This window comes from Emys orbicularis, chromosome 1 (assembly GCF_028017835.1).
Source record: "Emys orbicularis isolate rEmyOrb1 chromosome 1, rEmyOrb1.hap1, whole genome shotgun sequence".
Classification (NCBI taxonomy): Eukaryota; Metazoa; Chordata; order Testudines; family Emydidae; genus Emys; species Emys orbicularis.
The window spans coordinates 226,073,665-226,086,091 of record NC_088683.1 but is presented as its reverse complement, the minus strand read 5'-3'; the positions used below and the strand labels follow the sequence as shown (position 1 = coordinate 226,086,091).

Below are 12,427 nucleotides of genomic sequence, written 5' to 3'. Positions count from 1 at the left end.
GCATGTTTAGCTCTGGAAAGTGCTGGCATCTCTTGCAGACTGAAGTCCTTGATCCATAGCGAAGGTACAAAATGAGCAGCAACAATGCAAATTTCCCCCTATACCTCAGCAGTGGTTTGCAACCAGGGGGATCATAGAGTCATAGAAATGTTGGGCTGCAAGGCACCTTGAGAGATCATGAAGTCCAGTCCCTTACACTGTGACAGGACCAAGTAAACCTAGACCACTGCTGACAGGTGTTTGTCCAACCTGTTTTGATGGGGATTCCACAACCTCCCTTGGAAGCCTATTCCAGAACTAAACTATCCTTATAGTTAGAAAATTTTTCCTAATATCTTCCTTGCTGCAGATTAAGGCTATTACTTCTTGTGCTACATCCAGTGAACATGGAGAACAATTGATCACCACCCTCTTTATAGCAGACCTTAACATATTTGAATGATGGGTCATTGGTGGTGGGCTGGAGAGTGAGCCTGCCCCATGCTCATCTGGGAGCAGCGGCTCCTGTCGCCTGGTGCTGAGCCCGGCTCCCCCTCTCCAGGAGTGGGAACCTAGAGTCATAGAATTTAAGAGCAGAAAGGACCACAAATCAGACCCCCTGTACATCACAAGCCAGCAACACTACTGAGCACCCATATGCTAAATTCAACAACCAAAATTAGACCAATTTATTACAGCCCATGGGAGACTAGACTGTTATATGTCACATGCAGATAATGGAAGGGACCGAGGTGCACCAGTGCCCAAGACCCCCACAAAGGCAGAGAATGATTACGTAAATCATACCCAGATAATTCTGGCAAGTGAGCCGCACCCACACACTACAGAGGAAGATGTAACTTTGGAGGTTTTTCTGCCAATCTGATTTGGGGAAAGTTTCCTTTTGGATCCCACATATGGTGATCAGTTAGACCATGAGCACATGTGCAGGAGCCAGCCAACCAAGCACCCAACTCAGAGGCCTGGCCATCCCTGTCCAATGTCTCATCTCCAGCCGTGGCCATCCCTGTCCAGTGTCTCATCTCCAGCCGTGGCCATCCCTGTCCAGTGTCTCATCTCCAGCCGTGGCCATCCCTGAAGCTTCAAATGAAGGAGATAAAAATCAATCCAGAATATGTTGGGGGATGGGGAGAAATCCCTTCCTGACCCCTGTAGCTGGCCAGCTGAGATCCTTAAGCATGAGTTGAGAAGATTGTTCCATCTCCATGCCCTTTCAATCCTATTCGGTCTATTAAGAGTGCCAATAAGGGTAACAACTGTAATTTGGACAGGAACTGAGCTGTGTCCACCAACTCTCTTCAGAGATCACTGCCAGCAGATGATAACAATCAATCCTTCGCTAGCCTTGACTTGCAACATCTATATCCTGTTACCATTTCCCAGAGTCATCCAGTCTCTGAAGTGTTTTTATTATTTAGTATTATTATTATTTATTTAATAATCACATATTATAGACAGTGCTGGTAGCCTGACACTTCCCATTATAAGATTCTATTTTCTGTTGTTTATAATTTTGCCAGACTGGGTGTCTGCTTCAGGTTAAATTTTTTGGTTTTGGTTTTTGAAATGTCAGCCCAACCAGTTCAAATATTTCTGAGAATGAGGCTGGGGGAAAGATATGTTGTTTTGCCCACGTGGCCAATTTTTTTCACCTTCTGAACAGTTGTAATGCCCCCATGCTTTGGAGCAAGAGCTTGAAATTTGACGGGGATGTGCTTTGTGTCAGGGATGAGCCTTTTGCTGTCTCCATGAAAATCCATCCAAATTTGGCCACATTATAAGACTTTGAAAAATCAGTTTGCCTTTGCACAGTAGAGACAAGCTAGAACTTTGTAGTTTAGTTCCCTAAAGATTTCATCTGCACTTAGCATGCTCCATTTTGGGACTGCAGAGGCCTGAGCAGAACTTGCTTTGTGATTGCAGTTCCTGGCTGCTCTGGGCCATTTTGGTGACAGGTCCGGGTATTGGTAGTGAGAGCAGGGAGTATCTCTCTCCTGTGCTCTCGGAGACCTTCCTAGCCAGAATACCGGCCATGGAAGCTGGGGCGTGAGGGGTAGGGAAACTGGGACTCAAGGTTGTATGTGGGAGTTGGGAGGGAGTAGATTGGAATTAGCTGGGCAAGAAGACTGGAACTGGGAGCGAGGTGTGGGGGGACTGGGGCTGGCTGGGCAAGGAGACTGGGAATGAGGGAGGGGAAAAGGGGAGGATTGGAAGCCAGTAGGGAGCGGAGTCTAGAACTATCTGGGCAAGGAGAGTGGGGCTGAGAACCAGAGGTGTGGGGGGAACGGGGCTGATTTGAGTGGAGCCAGAGTATGGGGGAAGAACTAGGACTGGCTGGGCAAGGAGACTTGCGGCTGGGAAAGGAGACTTGCAACTGGGCTGAGAAGCCTGAGGAGTGAGATTGGTACTGGCTAGTTGAGGAGAATGGGACTGGGATGGGGAAGAAACAGGACAGGGACAGTTGGAAGGGGAAAGGGAAGCACAGATCAGACTTGAAGGGAATGGGAAGATATCTGTGCCCAGCAGAGGATGCTCCCCTCCAGATCCTGGAGTGGAACCCAAAATTCACGAGTCGCGCCATTTCTTTTTGTCAGCAAATATCTGTGAAGCCCATTAGCAAAGTGTGTGTCTCCTCCCCCTCTAGTGGTTGCTCCACATACAGGATAACAAGCTATTGCTGCTATCAGTTACTCTGTTAACTCAAGTGGCACAGGTTTGTGTGGTGGATCTAAAGGTGGATAAAACCTTCTGATGATCCATGTGGATGTCAATATGATGCCACATGTTTTTTTCAGTTTGCTTTTATTTAAACCTTTAATTTTTGTTGTGTGTGCAACTTCTATGTTAAAGAAGCATATTAAGGTTGCAAAGTCTAGCACTCAGAAGTTAGAAAATGCCAGAATTAAGGTTGCCTGTGCAACCTTAATTTGGCCCCCTTGTGATATGCATTGTGATAGAGTCTTTAATTACATGATCACATACTGTTCTCTCCACAGGACCCCTGCCTCGTTCAGTGCATAGGATAGACCTGCTCTGGGGATGAATCAGGGTTGGGTAGTGAAGTAGACTGTAGGACCTCTGTTTCATTTATTGGAGAAGTTGGGAGGTGTGCAGTGATGAGGTAGGGGATTGCAGGAAGAAATTAGGGTCTCATGGTTAGGACAGCTGAATACTGCCCTGAAGAATTGGATTGTATCCCTGCCTCTGCCACAGAGTTCCTGTGTGATGCTAGACGAGACACTTAAACCAAACTTCCCACAGGTGATCACTAAATGTACGTTCTTCATTTTCTGGGGGCATGACTTGAGACCCTGGTGTTTGATTTGAACATGTGCTGAGTGCTCCCAGCTGGAACTGAAGCCAATGGGAGCTGTGCTTTCAACATATAAAGTTCTGTATAATGCTACATACTCTGAAAAATCAGGCCCTAGGTGTCTCAAGTTGGGCATCAACATTTATTGCATACTTCTCACAGTAATCTCTCTCTGTTTCAGTTTCCCCCTCAGTAAAATAGAAATAATAAATTGTGACTATAATGTTTGTGAGGCACTATACTCGAGTGATGAGCCTGTGAGGAAATTAAAGATTCTGTCTTCAGAGCAGGGTTTGAATAGTGTGCAGTAAATAAGGCAGGGACCATACGATGAACAATAAGGAGAAAAGGAAATAGCAAATAGTTGCTTGCTGAGGGTGTGTCTACACTGGAGCTGGAAGATGTAATTTCCAGCTTGATGAGACATACCTCGTCCAGCGCTAAAAATAGACGTGTAGCTGCAGTGGCATGAGTGGCTAGTTTTCTGGAGTATGCACCTAGTGTCTCTGACAGGTATGTACTCAGGGCAGCTTGTCCTACTGCAGCTATACTGCTATTTTTAACGCGCTCGCTTGAACAGAGCTAGTGCAGGTGTCAAGGCTGATTCCCCACTCTGGCACTTTGAGTGCAGAAGGTGGGGGCCCGCAAGGATTCTAAAAATTAATACTGGCCACTCCAGGCTTGTATTAAACTCCCAAGGTTACAGCTTTTCTTTGACCTTGGATGGGTAGATGCTACCACCACCCAAGTGCAAAAACCCCTTTGAGAACCCAGGAAGGCACATTTGGGAATTCCTTCCTGTAGGGTACCCTCAAGCCTATAAGCCCCCCTCAGGGGAAGAGCTGAGAAAGAAAACAAAGGAAATCAGCTGTTGCACCAGCTGATTAAACAGCATATGCACAAACCTCTTAGGGACACAAAAATCCAATCCTGTTCTTAAAGAAGGTAAATTTTATTAAAAACAAAAAGAAAGAAAGAAAATACATCTGGAACTTAGGCTTTTTGCTAGGTTTAAAAAAAAACCAATTACAAGGGTTAAGCATCAAGATAGCTTCTTGAGGTCCAGCTTAAAGGTTACAAGCAAAACAAAAGCACGTGGAGTTAGCACAGAGTCATAAAGAAATAAGACAGAAACCTAATCGCATTTTCCTAGACATTTCCTGATCTACTTACGTACCTGGGGTTTCAAATGAGTAGTTTCTAGGTATGATCTGATGATTTTCATACCTGGCCCAAGCTCTTTCTTACAGCATAGTTCTGGCCCTGTTTCTGCTCTCTGGGAGAACAACACAGACAGACAAAGGGGAAGTTTTTTTCCCAATTTTAAAAAGTTCTAGCCTTCCCATTAGCTCTTTTGGTCAGGTGCCCACTCCCTTCCTTTTACCTATGGACTTTTTAACCCTTTACAGGTAAAGCAAGTAGAGAACAGCTGTTAACAGGGATTTTATAGCTAACTGGCTGGCGGGGTGTCCATAAAAGGGAGTCCCCCCCCAACCCCCTTCATTTATCACAGGAGGTGTCCTCCTCTAGCTGGAATTTATACCTCTAGCAGCATTCATCCTTTGCACTAAATGAGAGAGGGGTCCTGTGGAAAAAACAGTATGAGATCATGTAGTTAAAACCAGTATCATAATGCATATGCATTAGGCGGATGAATTAAAGTGGCTCAAAAGGAGGAGCCAGTCAGACGCTGAAGCAAGCATAGTAGCTGCATAAAGCATTTCAAGCAGGGACTGAGGGACACTGATGATATCATCAGAATGTTTACACTCTGAGCATTCCGTCCCCTTGCTGACAGCCTCTTTGCTCCAACTGCGCCTGCTCCCTCCTTCCCTTTGTCTTGGGATCGGGAAGGAATTTTCCCCCAGGTCAGATTGGCCAAGACCCTGAGAGTTTGTTGCCTTCCTGTGCAGCATGGGGCATGAGTCACTTTCAGGTTTAAACTAGTGTAAATGGTGAATTCTCTGTAACTTGAAATATTTAAACCATGATTTGAGGACTTCAGTAACTCAGCCAGAGGTTAGGGGTCTATTTCAGGAGTGGGTAAGGTTCTATGGCCTGCAATGTGCATGAGGTCAGACTAGATGATCACGATGGTCCTTTCTGACTTTAAAGTTGATGAGTCTGTGAGTCTTCCTATTTAGCTAATACTCTCCTTATATAACCCCCCAACAAAAATTTTTTTTTTAATAAGAAACCAGAGAAATCATGGCATTTACGTGACGTTTGCTGCAATTGTATTGTTCTCCTTGCTTATAAGTTCTGTCCATATCCCTTTCCCTATTTAGATTGTAAACTCTTTGGGGCTGCCTCTTATTCTCTGTTTGTACAGTGCCTAGGACAATGGGGATCTGTTCTGTTGCCCCTAGGTATTACCATAATAAACATGATAAAGATAATTGTTTTAAAAACCTAACAGAAAAATTTAATAAGTTGTGAAAGGTAGCTAAACAGGTAGTATGTTTTGGCCTAGAAAGAAGTATTTGTGATTAAGAATGACTAAATTATACATAATCAGCTGGGCCTGTAAAGGTTGGGTAGGGTACACCATTAAAAGTTTATATACGTATGTATTTCCAGTATACATTTACAAGAGGCATCAGAGATTTTCTAAGAACAGCAAAAAAATTTTGACCAGTGAGGCAGGATCAGGCAGAATCTTTTAAGGTTATTTTCATTCCGAAGGTCTTTAGATGTTTGGCCAAGAGTATTATCCATTCTCATTTTGCTCTCTAGTATTAAAGCAATGATTTCTCATGTATGTAATTCAATGTAAAAACAAACAAACTGACAAACCAAAACACTTATTGTCATCAGTCTGATGAGTGCTGTACAAACATACATGAAAACAAAAGAACGAGTAAATACAACATATACTTTCCAATTTATCATTCAGTAATTCATACCCTCCAGCAACAAAATAGATTGGAGAAGGTTCAGTGGTGAAACAAAACATTGTTTTTATGAAGTTTGTTTATTGGACCAAGCTATTCTTTAATTACTAAGTAGACAACCTTATAATTAGATCTCATTATCTAAAGTAACTATTTCTCGAGGGATCCCCTTTAAGGATTCAGTGGTTATAACACCATCTTATTGAACCTCTCAAGTCTATAAATGCTTGGTGCCTTTTATTTTTTTTCTGAATGTCGTATTAAGTAGAGCTAATCAGAAGATGAGGCAAATGATTCACAGAAATTTTTCATTTTCATTTTAGTGTGGCTTTTTGTTTTCTGCCAGTATTTCTAACTGGCTCTCATATTAACGCACACTGATGATGTTTAACAGATCTTTAAAAGGCTGCCATCTTAAGGTTCTGAAAATGTATTGCATCAGTGCCATTAGTAGTTTCACTGAACAAAAAGCAGACTTTTGGGTGGAGTTGTTGATCTTAAAACCTAAAACTCTTCATGAGACACTGAGCCACCAGGATGTCCAAGGAAAGTAGTCTGTAGGTATATGAAGGCTCAAATGAACAGCAGTATTTCAGTTCACATTTGGAAGTTTATATTTGCAGCCATAAGGGCTAGAAACTTAAACTGCATAAGTCTAGATAAGTTATCTTGAATATACTTCAATTTAATCTCTCAATTTTTGGTTTCATTATTCTAATCTAATATTAATATAACCCTCAGTCCAGTGTTTCAGTTCTTTTGCCTATGAAATAGCTTATATAGGTTTTGATACAGCATGTTTTTATTAGTTTTAATGTTCATATGTTCCCAGACTCGGTGATTTTTTTTTTTTACATGCATAAGTGTCTTTCCTTCAATTCTTCATCTGTTCTTATGAAGTCCCTAATTTTTCAGGAATTTTAAAAAGATTAACATTCCAACTGTATAACATACGTATCAAATGGTTACTTTCCTTACACCATGCTGTGCTTGCTTTCAATAAAAGAGGGATGAATATTACTCCAGGCCACTCATAGTGAGAGCAAAATTATCCCACAACAAGGAATGAACAAAACCAAAATAGGTGTGTTCTGCTGCTAAAGTTGCCTTCATGCCATTAAATAATTGGCAACAAATGGATTAATCATATCCTTTTTCTTTCTGAGAAGCATAGTAGCCTTAGACTGAGCAGGTAACCATCCCATCAGACTCAATGTATACCTGATGCAAATAATTTTCTCCTTCAATGCTTGCCAAGTTTAATGATTCAGTTAGTCAAGGGTGGTTGGTTGTTCCTTTGCTGCATCTCTTGGCAGTGTTAGTGAGGAAAATAGTGCTTATCAGAAATACAAGGCAACTGAAAATTGTAGGATGAATAGACCAGATATGTACTCAGAGGTTGCATATTACCAAAAATGTTCTGGACCTGCTATTTTGCAAAATATAGAATGGTAATATGGTCTCTTTCTCAAAAGTTGACTGCGTAACTTGGGCAAAAATGAAAAGGTGACTATTCAAGGTGGAGGGAGTGTGTGAGGACATGTTAGACGAGAAGACCAAAGAGAGAGGCTTATTGTGTATGTGGGGGGTGAGGGGAAATAGCTCTTTAGGAGGGGAGAAAGGGACTTAATGGATGAGAAGTGGGTGGCTGTTCCAGAGGCGTGAGACAGCATAAAAGAGTGTGCAAAGCAGAGTGTGAAAATGAGATGAAGAGAGCAATAAGGAGAAAGGACTGGGAGGAATTTATAGAACCAGGAGGGTGAGGAGGAGGTTTGAATTTGAGGAGGTAAAAGATGTTTCTGGATGATCATTTTCCCTTACATTAAGCTGTGACTTCATCTTAGAAACAGATATATTAAAACCCCTTTTATTGTGAACTAAAAATACAGTAGACCCTGTCCTCTGATTTGAGATAAGATTCTGGATGAAAACTTCCATACACTGAACAGGAGATGCTACATAGAATAATGCTAAGTGAACTGTATAGCAAAAGGCTTATTCTGTATTATTAGTTAGCATGTTATTTTATAGTGTCTCAGGGTGACAGTGGCCCTTTAAGAGGGAGCCGGGCCAATGCACTCATCAGCACACTCCAATTTGGCTAGAAGAGACCCAGGAGTCTGGGCTTCCTGGGAGCAGGAGATTGAGTAGGACATAAGAGCAGCTAGGCACTTTATGGTTCGTGGTAGAAGGCTGAAGGCAGGAGAGTAGCGAGAGGGGTTTGCTGGCTGGTGTGTCCAAGCCAGAGAGCCTGAGCCAATGACCAGAGAGGGCTGAAGGCAGGGAGCAAGCGGGGGAGCTTACCACTGACATCTCTGGGGCCAGAAAGCTGGACCTAGAGGAACTGTGACGGGGTAGGGAGATTGGGATGCTCCCATCAGAAAGCCTGTGGGGGTTCCCACTGGGAAGAGCAAGATTGCAGTCCAGCTGGGGTGACTATCAGAGCCAGAAGGACAGAAGAGGACCGACAGAGAGTCCAGGCAGGGCTGAAGGTGCTTGTATCTGGAACATTGAGGGATGAAATGTTGGATGATCTTGATGACTATTTGCACTGGGGGTAATAAATGGATTTTACGTTGAGGCTTTTGTTATGGATCATCTTACATGATATTTTAATAATAAACCAGCCCCAAGGTGGGGTGGAATTGAGAGAGGAGAGTTTGCATAATGGTATTCGGTTTTCTGAGAGAGGAAACTGAGGCAGGGTGCTGAAGAGCCACCCCCGGCCATGAGGGGTGGCTCAGAAGGTGGCTGATCCTGTTACATACAGACATTTAGGATAAAAAAAAAAGTGCGTAAGTCCCATTTTAAAAAATGCCTGAGTCACTAGGGCTACATCTGCACTACACACCACTGGTAGTGGCATGTAGTATTCATGTAGCTACACGCTGTAATGAAACGCAGGCTCTGACTACATTGCAGTGGTGTAGCTACACATGTCAGGGAAAGGCTCTGGCAGAGGGGAAGCAGCAGGGACAGCTTCAGCAGTTCCCTGCTACCAGAACCTTTCACTGGGGCAGAGAAAGGGGTCCAGCAGCAGGGAGTTGTCAGAGCCTTTCCCCTGTATCAGGGGAATGGATTTGGCAGTGGGGAGCATCTCCCAGCTGCCTTCCCCCTGCCGGAGCCTTTCCCTGCTGGGAGAGCCTTTCCTGTGAAGGGGGAGGACTCCAGCAGTGTGGAGGCAATGGGATGGTAGACTGCTTTAAAAAATAAAATCAGTGTAGACAGGGAGGCACTGCTTGGGTGAGTAGAGAGTGTGATGGGTATGTACTCACATACATACCCCCATCCTTCAGGCATGTTTTTTCCTGCATAAGCTGTGCCTCACCAGCTACACTTTATATCTATGCGAGGGGGCTATGTGGCATGTATACTACACCCTGCTGAAACAAGCGTGCAGTGTAGACATATCCTAAGGGTGCGATTGCAGGGTGGGTAGGCACACCCATGCTAGCTTTCATTTAACTAGCACAGCTAAAAATAGCAGTGAAGAGGCGGCAGCATGGGCTTCAGCATAGGCTAGCAATGTGAGTTCTTACCCAGGGGGACAAAGCAGGCTTCTATAGCCCATGCTGAAGCCGTTGCTGCCATGTTTTCACAATTGTTTTTAGATGTGCTAGCTAGACCTAACGCAAGGGCATGGGTACGCCTGCCTGTGTTGCAGTCACAATTTAGATTGCACTATAGATATATCTTAGGCTACTAAATCCCATTGAAAGTCAATGGGACTTAGGTTCCTAAGTCACTAAGACACTTTTGAAAATTTTACCACTAGTTACTACAATGTTAGGAACTCAGATACTATAGGAGGTGCTCTATGGGATGTGCTCATATACTCTGAATGTCCGCATAAAAGATAGTTCTGCAGAAAAATCTTTTAAAATATCCTTTTAAAAATGTCCTAAGAATTATTTTTTATTTTCACATACTCGTTTAAAAATAAAAACTGTGCTCTTCCTACCTGAAACACATTTCACAGCTTGCTTAAGTTGTGAGTTATTACAGAAGGCTTCAAAGGCTTGATGAATTGCTTTTTCCACTCTGAGGTACCTCATTTTGTTTTGAATGACTGGAATGTTTAGCCAGAGATTCAATGCAAGGTCAATTCTTAAACCTTGCTCAATCCCAAGACTTTCAATGGAAATCCATCAGAGAGAACTGCAAACAACCCAAACCTCTTAAGGGTAAAAAAGGAACATTACAACATGAGTTCTCCCTGTCTGTGAGTAAAAACAAATGACAGTTTCAGTATAACACGGAGGAGGAAGACATTCTCTGAATCCTTTCACTGAGGAGACATCTTGAGGAACGAGGTGTTCTCATAAAAAAAATTAAAAATGGATCCTGGTTCCTGTGAAGCCAGCCAGCTTGATTAGATAGGAAAGGTCACTGTTAATAAATGGAGACCCAGGTTCATGTTTTATGGTTTGGTTTCATATTGTAACCATTTGTTGCCATTACTCGTTTCTATTTAAATCTGTATTCTTTCTTAATAAAACAAAAGTAGGCTTATTTATAAGTACTCACAAGTTCTGTGTGGTTTACAGGAGCAGTGGTTTAAGGTAAACCTAGTAAACTGGGGCACAGTGTTCCTTTGGAGGCAGGGGATCTGGGATTTCTATAAGTAGCCAGTGGCAGGGGGAGAGATATAACAGGAACATTGCAAAGGGACTATGGGACTGGAGAGCACCTATTGTTAACCTGCAAGGAGGTAGCAGGGCTGGCATAGCCAGCTTGGGTGGCTGAAGGTTGGTGGTGTTAGGGAGTTGACATCCAGCCACCACAGGCAAGACTCCCTCATGCTGAGTCAGGGGGTAACAGGTAACTCCTAGTCCCGGGTACCCTGAGAACCATCACTGTAGCATGGGAGCATAGAACTTCATGACATCTGCTAGGGACTTCGCTATTGCAAACTGATATTATGTGAAAGGTGCTCAGATACTTTGATGGGCAGCAGTATAAAACTCTTACGTATATAGATGCCACACATTTAAGAGCTGTTTTGAGAGAAAAATTCTAGTACACTTAGAAATGTCTAAAAGCTACATAAAGTGGCTCTTCTGTACATAATAATGTGGTGATTTTAAAATCCAATGTTTTGAGAGTTTCTATGTCTAGCGAATGAGTAGTTTGTGTCCATTTGGAAAGCTGAAAGTGTGAGACGGTATTAAAATCCTGTTTCTAGCCTTGATGGTGCACAAGGAGGGCCGGCTCTGGCTTTTTGGCCGCCCCAAGCCAAAAAATAAAAATAAAAACCTGCAGCGCGGGCGGAGCCAGGGTGCAGGGGGACTCCCTGCGCTGCAGACATGCCCCGGCTAGCGGGGGGAGAGGGAGAGAGTGGGGGAGAGAGAGAGAAGGGGGGCGGCCAGGGCTTCAGCGGGGCGCTACCACGTGGCCCCGACTGCTGCGCCGCCTGCCGGGAGGCTCTGCGCCGCTCCGGTCGGCTGGGAGGGAAGGACGCGGGCTGCCCTGCTGGGCTTGCTGCAGGGCACTCCCGTCCTCCGCGCCGCCGCCCCCTACAGGGCGGCCGGAGCAGAACAAAAAAAAAGCGGCCGTGCCGCCCTAGGATTGGGCGGAATGCCGCCTCGAACAATCTGCCGCATCAAGCACCAGCTTGCTCGGCTGGTGCCTGGAGCCGGCCCTGTGCACAAGATAATGGACCTCAAACCTGGACACTTGTACAGAACCTCGACCCAGTGTAATTTTGGGTGAATAGGAAGAAACATTTGTCTAACATGTTGATTCTTTTAAACTGGCAGCTGCATGACGCTGCTCAGGATTTTGTAATGTTAGAAGTAATATTGGGAGGGATGTGGGAAGAATATGGGTGCAGTGGTTAAAGGGTGTAAGGGTCCATGGAAGATACATATCAGAAAGGTCTGCAATTTATAATATGGGTATCTTCACTGGGTGTGCATGCATATGCACATTATACAAGTTATACAATACCTCTGGGTAATTGGCAATCCATCCATGTTTTCTTTTTATAATTGAAAATGTCAATACAAAGTACTTTGGCATTTCCAAATTGAAATGTTCTGGAACTATCTATTCCATGAAAAATGCTAATAATTCTGACAAGAACAAACCTTGAAATATCAGAATTTTTCATGGAACATAAATTCCAATTTTTGATCAACTCTAATTGATTGACTTCACTTTCTATCTCTAGTTTTGATTTATTTAAATAGATTTTACCAAATACTCTCCTAATGCCATG

The 12,427-nt window shown here is 43.6% G+C and overlaps 1 protein-coding gene across 5 annotated transcripts in view; it reads left to right on the top strand.

Annotated features, from left to right (window-relative positions):
• Positions 1-12,427, top strand: part of CNKSR2 (connector enhancer of kinase suppressor of Ras 2) — a 361,047-nt gene that overhangs the window by 143,003 nt on the left and 205,617 nt on the right. The gene's annotated exons all lie outside the window — the stretch shown is intronic.